This window comes from Phalangium opilio, unplaced genomic scaffold (genome assembly GCF_054372755.1).
Source record: "Phalangium opilio isolate 3A_F unplaced genomic scaffold, DU_Popi_V2 ptg000082l_1, whole genome shotgun sequence".
In the NCBI taxonomy this organism is placed as follows: domain Eukaryota; kingdom Metazoa; phylum Arthropoda; class Arachnida; order Opiliones; family Phalangiidae; genus Phalangium; species Phalangium opilio.
Window position 1 is genome coordinate 15,417,118 of NW_028324189.1, and position 9,595 is coordinate 15,426,712.

The 9,595-nt window shown below is 42.6% G+C and overlaps 2 non-coding genes across 2 annotated transcripts; both read right to left on the reverse strand.

The window, feature by feature from the left end:
• Window positions 1–4,035: 4,035 nt before the first annotated feature.
• On the reverse strand, window positions 4,036–4,108 carry TRNAK-CUU (transfer RNA lysine (anticodon CUU)). The gene has a single exon. It is a non-coding gene; the product is annotated as a tRNA-Lys (tRNA).
• A 1,396-nt stretch (window positions 4,109–5,504) lies between these two features.
• Window positions 5,505–5,577, reverse strand: TRNAK-CUU (transfer RNA lysine (anticodon CUU)). The gene has a single exon. It is a non-coding gene; the product is annotated as a tRNA-Lys (tRNA).
• Window positions 5,578–9,595: the final 4,018 nt, after the last annotated feature.

The window sequence follows — 9,595 nt, forward strand, 5'->3', positions numbered from 1 at the left end:
TGTAACGTAAAAAGCCAAAGTCTTTCCACAATACCTGACGAACATTTAATTTTTGGGCTTCCGTGTTGCAATGGTTAGCGCGTTCAGCTGTTAATCGAAAGATTGGTGGTTCGAGCCCACCCGGGAGCGGTGTTGTGAGATCTCTGATGTAACGTAAAAATCCAAAGTTTTTCCACAATACCTGACGAACATTTAATTTTTGGGCTTCCGTGTTGCGATCAATCGAGATGAAATCACTTTCAATGAGTATTTTATAGGTAATTAAGCTGAATTCGGTCAAAAATTTGTCCAGAAAAAAATGCATTCAAAAGTGTACCGAAAAAATCGCATGTTTTTTTCTTCAAGAAACAAAATCCGTTACAACGATTTCTTATTGAAAATTGAATTTGAACAGTTTTTTGAACGAATATTGTTATATTTGCTTGAATTAAAGAAAAAAGTACAAAAATAATGGTTTCAGTGGTTATATTTGAAAATAGTCAAAAAATTCTCAAAATGTGCTTCTCTGGCCGAGAAACGTCAATTTTGAAAATGTTTTTAAAAATCGAGGTACATTTTTATTTATTGATCAATCGAGATGAAATCACTTTTAATGAGTATTTTATAGGTAATTAAGCTGAATTCGGTCAAAAATTTGTCCAAAAAAAATGCATTCAAAAGTGTACCGAAAAAATCGCATGTTTTTTTCTTCAAGAAACAAAATCCGTTACAACGATTTCTTATTGAAAATTGAATTTGACCAGTTTTTTGAACGAATATTGTTACATTTGCTTGAATTAAAGCAAAAAGTACAAAAATAATGGTTTTAGTGGTTATATTTGAAAATAGTGAAAAAAAACTCCAAATGTGCTTCTCTGGCCGAGAAACGTCGATTTTGAAAATGTTATTAAAAATCGAAGTACATTTTTATTTATTGATGAATCGAGATGAAATCACTTTTAATGAGTATTTTATAGGTAATTAAGCTGAATTCGGTCCAAAATTTGTCCAGAAAAAAATGCATTCAAAAGTGTACCGAAAAAATCGCATGTTTTTTTCTTCAAGATACAAAATCCGTGACAACGATTTCTTATTGAAAATTGAATTTGAACAGTTTTTTGAACGAATATTGTTATATTTGCTTGAATTAAAGCAAAAAGTACAAAAATAATGGTTTCAGTGGTTATATTTGAAAATAGTCAAAAAATTCTCAAAATGTGCTTCTCTGGCCGAGAAACGTCGATTTTGAAAATGTTTTTAAAAATCGAGGTACATTTTTATTTATTGATCAATCGAGATGAAATCACTTTTAATGAGTATTTTATAGGTAATTAAGCTGAATTCGGTCAAAAATTTGTCCAGAAAAAAATGCATTCAAAAGTGTACCGAAAAAATCGCATGTTTTTTTCTTCAAGAAACAAAATCCGTTACAACGATTTCTTATTGAAAATTGAATTTGAACAGTTTTTTGAACGAATATTGTTATATTTGCTTGAATTAAAGAAAAAAGTACAAAAATAATGGTTTCAGTGGTTATATTTGAAAATAGTCAAAAAATTCTCAAAATGTGCTTCTCTGGCCGAGAAACGTCAATTTTGAAAATGTTTTTAAAAATCGAACACGGAAGCCCAAAAATTAAATGTTCGTCAGGTATTGTGGAAAAACTTTGGCTTTTTACGTTACATTTGAAACTTCACAACACCGCACCCGGGTGGGCCCGAACCACCAACCTTTTGTTTAACATCCGAACGCGCTAACCATGGAGCCAAAGAAGCCCAAAAATTAAATGGTCGTCAGGTATTGTGGAAAAACTTTGACTTTTTAAGTTACATCTGAGATCTCACAACACCGCTCCCGGATGGGCTCGAACCACCTTAACCTTTCGCTTAACAGCCGAACGCGCTAACCATTGAGCCATGGAAGCTCAGAAAATAAATGGCCGTCAGGTATTGTGGAAAAACTTTGGATTTTTACGTTACATTTGAGATCTCACAACACCGCTCCCGAGTGGGCTCGAACCACCAACCTTTCTTTTAACAGCTGAACGCGCTAACCATTGCGCAACGGAAGCCCAAAAATTAAATGTTCGTCAGGTATTGTGGAAATGTTTTTTAATTTTTATGTTACATTTGAGATCTCACAACACCGCTGCCGAGTGGGCTCGAACCACCAACCTTTCGGTTAACAGCCGAACGTGCTAACCATTGCGCTACGGAAGCCCAAAAAGTAAATGGTCGTCAGGTATTGTGGAAAAACTTTGGCTTTTTACGTTACATTTGAAACTTCACAACAACGCACCCGGGTGGAATCGAACCACCAACCTTACGGTTAACATCCGAACGCGCTAACCATGGAGCCAAGGAAGCTCAGGAATGAAATGGTCGTCAGGTATTGTGGAAAAACTTTGGCTTTTTACGTTACATTTGAGACTTCACAACACCGCTCTCGGGTGGGCTCGAACCACCAACCTTTTGGTTAACATACGAAAGCGCTAACCATGGAGCCAAGGAAGCTCAGAAATGAAATGGTCGTCAGGTATTGTGGAAAAACTTTGACTTTTTACGTCACATCTGAGACCTCACAACACCGATCCCGGGTGGGCTCGAACCACCAACCTTTCGATTAACAGCTGAACGCGCTAACCATTGCAACACGGAAGCCCAAAAATTAAATGTTCGTCAGGTATTGTGGAAAGACTTTGGCTTTTTACGTTACATTTGAAACTTCACAACACCGCACCCAGGTGGGCCTGAACCACCAACCTTTTCTTTAACATCCGAACGCGCTAACCATGGAGCCAAAGAAGCCCAAAAATTAAATGGTCGTCAGGTATTGTGGAAAAACTTTGACTTTTTACGTTACATCTGAGATCTCACAACACCGCACCCGGATGGGCTCGAACCACCAACCTTTCGATTAACATCCGAACGCGCTGACCATTGCGCAACGGAAGCCCAAAAATTAAATGTTCGTCAGGTATTGTAGAAAAATTTTGGATTTTTACGTCACATCTGGGACCTCACAACACCGCTTCCGGATGGGCTCGAACCACCAACCTTTCGGTTAAAAGCCGAACGCGCTAATTATTGCGCAACGGAAGCCCAAAAATTTAATGTTCGTCAGGTATTGTGGAAAAACTTTGGATTTTTACGTTACATTTGAGATCTCACAACACCGCTCCCGAGTGGGCTCGAACCACCAACCTTTCTGTTAACAGCTGAACGCGCTAACCATTGCGCAACGGAACCCCAAAAATTAAATGTTCGTCAGGTATTGTGGAAAAACTTTGAATTTTTACGTTACAATTGAGATCTCACAACACCGCTCCCGGTTGGGCTCGCACCACCAACCTTTCGATTAACAGCCGAACGCGCTAACCATTGAGCCATGGAAGCTCAGAAAATAAATGTTCGTCAGGTATTGTGGAAAAATTTTGGATTTTTACGTTACATTTGAGATCTCACAACACCGCTCCCGGGTGGGCTCAAACCACCAAACTTTCGGTTAACAGCCGAACGCGCTAAACATTGCGCAACGGAAGACGAAAAATTAAATGTTCGTCAGGTATTGTGGGAAAAACTTTGGATTTTTACGTTACATCTTAGATCTCACAACACCGCTCCCGGGTATTCGAACCAACAACCTTTCGGTTAACAGCCGAACGCGCTAACCATTGAGCCATGGAAGCTCAGAAAATAAATGGTCGTCCGGTATTGTGGAAATACTCTGACATTTTACGTTACATCTGAGACCTCACAACACCGCTCCCGGATGGGCTCGAACCACCAACCTTTCGGTTAACAGCCGAACGCGCTAACCATTGCGCAATGGAAGCCCAAAAATTAAATGTTCGTCAGGTATTGTGGAAAAACTTTGGATTTTTACGTTACATTTGAGATCTCACAACACCGCTCCCGAGTGGGCTCGAACCACCAAACTTTCTTTTAACAGCGGAACGCGCTAACCATTGCGCAACGGAAGCCCAAAAATTAAATGTTCGTCAGGTATTGTGGAAAAATTTTGGATTTTTACGTTACATTTGAGATCTCACAACACCGCTCCCGAGTGGGCTCGAACCACCAACCTTTCGGTTAAGAGCCGAACGTGCTAACCATTGCGCCACGGAAGCCCAAAAAGTAAATGGTCGTCAGGTATTGTGGAAAAACTTTGGCTTTTTACGTTACATTTGAAACTTCACAACACCGCACCCAGGTGGGCCTGAACCACCAACCTTTTCTTTAACATCCGAACGCGCTAACCATGGAGCCAAAGAAGCCCAAAAATTAAATGGTCGTCAGGTATTGTGGAAAAACTTTGACTTTTTACGTTACATCTGAGATCTCACAACACCGCACCCGGATGGGCTCGAACCACCATCCTTTCGATTAACATCCGAACGCGCTGACCATTGCGCAACGGAAGCCCAAAAATTAAATGTTCGTCAGGTATTGTAGAAAAATTTTGGATTTTTACGTCACATCTGGGACCTCACAACACCGCTTCCGGATGGGCTCGAACCACCAACCTTTCGGTTAAAAGCCGAACGCGCTAATTATTGCGCAACGGAAGCCCAAAAATTTAATGTTCGTCAGGTATTGTGGAAAAACTTTGGATTTTTACGTTACATTTGAGATCTCACAACACCGCTCCCGAGTGGGCTCGAACCACCAACCTTTCTGTTAACAGCTGAACGCGCTAACCATTGCGCAACGGAACCCCAAAAATTAAATGTTCGTCAGGTATTGTGGAAAAACTTTGAATTTTTACGTTACAATTGAGATCTCACAACACCGCTCCCGGTTGGGCTCGCACCACCAACCTTTCGATTAACAGCCGAACGCGCTAACCATTGAGCCATGGAAGCTCAGAAAATAAATGTTCGTCAGGTATTGTGGAAAAATTTTGGATTTTTACGTTACATTTGAGATCTCACAACACCGCTCCCGGGTGGGCTCAAACCACCAAACTTTCGGTTAACAGCCGAACGCGCTAAACATTGCGCAACGGAAGACGAAAAATTAAATGTTCGTCAGGTATTGTGGGAAAAACTTTGAATTTTTACGTTACATCTTAGATCTCACAACACCGCTCCCGGGTATTCGAACCAACAACCTTTCGGTTAACAGCCGAACGCGCTAACCATTGAGCCATGGAAGCTCAGAAAATAAATGGTCGTCCGGTATTGTGGAAATACTCTGACATTTTACGTTACATCTGAGACCTCACAACACCGCTCCCGGATGGGCTCGAACCACCAACCTTTCGGTTAACAGCCGAACGCGCTAACCATTGCGCAATGGAAGCCCAAAAATTAAATGTTCGTCAGGTATTGTGGAAAAACTTTGGATTTTTACGTTACATTTGAGATCTCACAACACCGCTCCCGAGTGGGCTCGAACCACCAAACTTTCTTTTAACAGCGGAACGCGCTAACCATTGCGCAACGGAAGCCCAAAAATTAAATGTTCGTCAGGTATTGTGGAAAAATTTTGGATTTTTACGTTACATTTGAGATCTCACAACACCGCTCCCGAGTGGGCTCGAAACACCAACCTTTCGGTTAAGAGCCAAACGTGCTAACCATTGCGCCACGGAAGCCCAAAAAGTAAATGGTCGTCAGGTATTGTGGAAAAACTTTGGCTTTTTACGTTACATTTGAAACTTCACAACACCGCACCCGGGTGGGCTCGAACTACCAACCTTTTATTTAACATCCGAACGCGCTAACCATGGAGCCAAAGAAGCTCAAAAGTGAAAAGGTCGTCAGGTATTGTGGAAAAACTTTGACTTTTTACGTCACATCCGGGACCTCACAACACCGCACCCGGATGGGCTCGAACCACCAACCTTTCGATTAACAGCCGAACGCGTTGACCATTGCGCAACGGAAGCCCAAAAATTAAATGTTCGTCAGGTATTGTAGAAAAATTTTGGATTTTTACGTTACATTTGAGATCTCACAACACCGCACCCGGGTGGGCTCGAACCACCAACCTTTTGTTTAACATCCGAACGCGCTAACCATTGCGCAACGGAACCCCAAAAATTAAATGTTCGTCAGGTATTGTGGAAAAATTTTGGATTTTTACGTTACATTTGAGATCTCACAACACCGCTCCCGGGTGGGCTCAAACCACCAAACTTTCGGTTAACAGCCGAACGCGCTAACCATTGCGCAACGGAAGACGAAAAATTAAATGTTCGTCAGGTATTGTGGAAAAAACTTTGGATTTTTACGTTACATCTTAGATCTCACAACACCGCTCCCGGGTATTCGAACCAACAACCTTTCGGTTAACAGCAGAACGCGCTAACCATTGAGCCATGGAAGCTCAGAAAATAAATGGCCGTCAGGTATTGTGGAAAAACTTTGGATTTTTACGTTACATTTGAGATCTCACAACACCGCTCCCGAGTGTGCTCAAACCACCAACCTTTCTTTTAACAGCTGAACGCGCTAACCATTGCGCAACGGAAGCCCCAAAAATTAAATGTTCGTCAGGTATTGTGGAAAAACTTTGAATTTTTACGTTACATTTGAGATCTCACAACACCGCTCCCGGGTGGGCTCGAACCACCAACCTTTCGGTTAACAGCCGAACGCGCTAACCATTGAGCCATGGAAGCTCAGAAAATAAATGGTCGTCAGGTATTGTTGAAAAACTTTGACTTTTTACGTCACATCTGAGACCTCACAACACCGCTCCCGGGTGGGCTCGAACCACCAACCTTTCGATTAACAGCTGAACGCGCTAACCATTGCAACACGGAAGCCCAAAAATTAAATGGTCGTCCGGTATTGTGGAAATACTCTGACATTTTACGTTACATCTGAGACCTCACAACACCGCTACCGGATGGGCTCGAACCACCAACCTTTCGGTTAACAACCGAACGCGCTAACCATTGCGCAATGGAAGCCCAAAAATTAAATGTTCGTCAGGTATTGTGGAAAAACTTTGGATTTTTACGTTACATTTGAGATTTCACAACACCGCTCCCGAGTGGGCTCGAACCACCAAACTTTCTTTTAACAGCTGAACACCCTAACCATTGCGCAACGGAAGCCCAAAAATTAAATGCTCGTCAGGTATTGTGGAAAAGTTTTGGATTTTTACGTTACATTTGAGATCTCACAACACCGCTCCCGAGTGGGCTCGAACCACCAACCTTTCGGTTAACAGCCGAACGCGCTAACCATTGAGCCATGGAAGCTCAGAAAATAAATGGTCGTCCGGTATTGTGGAAATACTCTGACATTTTACGTTACATCTGAGACCTCACAACACCGCTCCCGGATGGGCTCGAACCACCAACCTTTCGGTTAACAGCCGAACGCGCTAACCATTGCGCAATGGAAGCCCAAAAATTAAATGTTCGTCAGGTATTGTGGAAAAACTTTGGATTTTTACGTTACATTTGAGATCTCACAACACCGCTCCCGAGTGGGCTCGAACCACCAAACTTTCTTTTAACAGCGGAACGCGCTAACCATTGCGCAACGGAAGCCCAAAAATTAAATGTTCGTCAGGTATTGTGGAAAAATTTTGGATTTTTACGTTACATTTGAGATCTCACAACACCGCTCCCGAGTGGGCTCGAAACACCAACCTTTCGGTTAAGAGCCAAACGTGCTAACCATTGCGCCACGGAAGAACAAAAAGTAAATGGTCGTCAGGTATTGTGGAAAAACTTTGGCTTTTTACGTTACATTTGAAACTTCACAACACCGCACCCGGGTGGGCTCGAACTACCAACCTTTTATTTAACATCCGAACGCGCTAACCATGGAGCCAAAGAAGCTCAAAAATGAAAAGGTCGTCAGGTATTGTGGAAAAACTTTGACTTTTTACGTCACATCCGGGACCTCACAACACCGCACCCGGATGGGCTCGAACCACCAACCTTTCGATTAACAGCCGAACGCGTTGACCATTGCGCAACGGAAGCCCAAAAATTAAATGTTCGTCAGGTATTGTAGAAAAATTTTGGATTTTTACCTTACATTTGAGATCTCACAACACCGCACCCGGGTGGGCTCGAACCACCAACCTTTTGTTTAACATCCGAACGCGCTAACCATTGCGCAACGGAACCCCAAAAATTAAATGTTCGTCAGGTATTGTGGAAAAATTTTGGATTTTTACGTTACATTTGAGATCTCACAACACCGCTCCCGGGTGGGCTCAAACCACCAAACTTTCGGTTAACAGCCGAACGCGCTAACCATTGCGCAACGGAAGACGAAAAATTAAATGTTCGTCAGGTATTGTGGAAAAAACTTTGGATTTTTACGTTACATCTTAGATCTCACAACACCGCTCCCGGGTATTCGAACCAACAACCTTTCGGTTAACAGCAGAACGCGCTAACCATTGAGCCATGGAAGCTCAGAAAATAAATGGCCGTCAGGTATTGTGGAAAAACTTTGGATTTTTACGTTACATTTGAGATCTCACAACACCGCTCCCGAGTGTGCTCAAACCACCAACCTTTCTTTTAACAGCTGAACGCGCTAACCATTGCGCAACGGAAGCCCCAAAAATTAAATGTTCGTCAGGTATTGTGGAAAAACTTTGAATTTTTACGTTACATTTGAGATCTCACAACACCGCTCCCGGGTGGGCTCGAACCACCAACCTTTCGGTTAACAGCCGAACGCGCTAACCATTGAGCCATGGAAGCTCAGAAAATAAATGGTCGTCAGGTATTGTTGAAAAACTTTGACTTTTTACGTCACATCTGAGACCTCACAACACCGCTCCCGGGTGGGCTCGAACCACCAACCTTTCGATTAACAGCTGAACGCGCTAACCATTGCAACACGGAAGCCCAAAAATTAAATGGTCGTCCGGTATTGTGGAAATACTCTGACATTTTACGTTACATCTGAGACCTCACAACACCGCTACCGGATGGGCTCGAACCACCAACCTTTCGGTTAACAACCGAACGCGCTAACCATTGCGCAATGGAAGCCCAAAAATTAAATGTTCGTCAGGTATTGTGGAAAAACTTTGGATTTTTACGTTACATTTGAGATTTCACAACACCGCTCCCGAGTGGGCTCGAACCACCAAACTTTCTTTTAACAGCTGAACACCCTAACCATTGCGCAACGGAAGCCCAAAAATTAAATGCTCGTCAGGTATTGTGGAAAAGTTTTGGATTTTTACGTTACATTTGAGATCTCACAACACCGCTCCCGAGTGGGCTCGAACCACCAACCTTTCGGTTAACAGCCGAACGCGCTAACCATTGAGCCATGGAAGCTCAGAAAATAAATGGTCGTCCGGTATTGTGGAAATACTCTGACATTTTACGTTACATCTGAGACCTCACAACACCGCTCCCGGATGGGCTCGAACCACCAACCTTTCGGTTAACATCCGAACGCGCTAACCATTGCGCAATGGAAGCCCAAAAATTAAATGTTCGTCAGGTATTGTGGAAAAACTTTGGATTTTTACGTTACATTTGAGATCTCACAACACCGCTCCCGAGTGGGCTCGAACCACCAAACTTTCTTTTAACAGCTGAACGCCCTAACCATTGCGCAACGGAAGCCCAAAAATTAAATGCTCGTCAGGTATTGTGGAAAAACTTTGGATTTTTA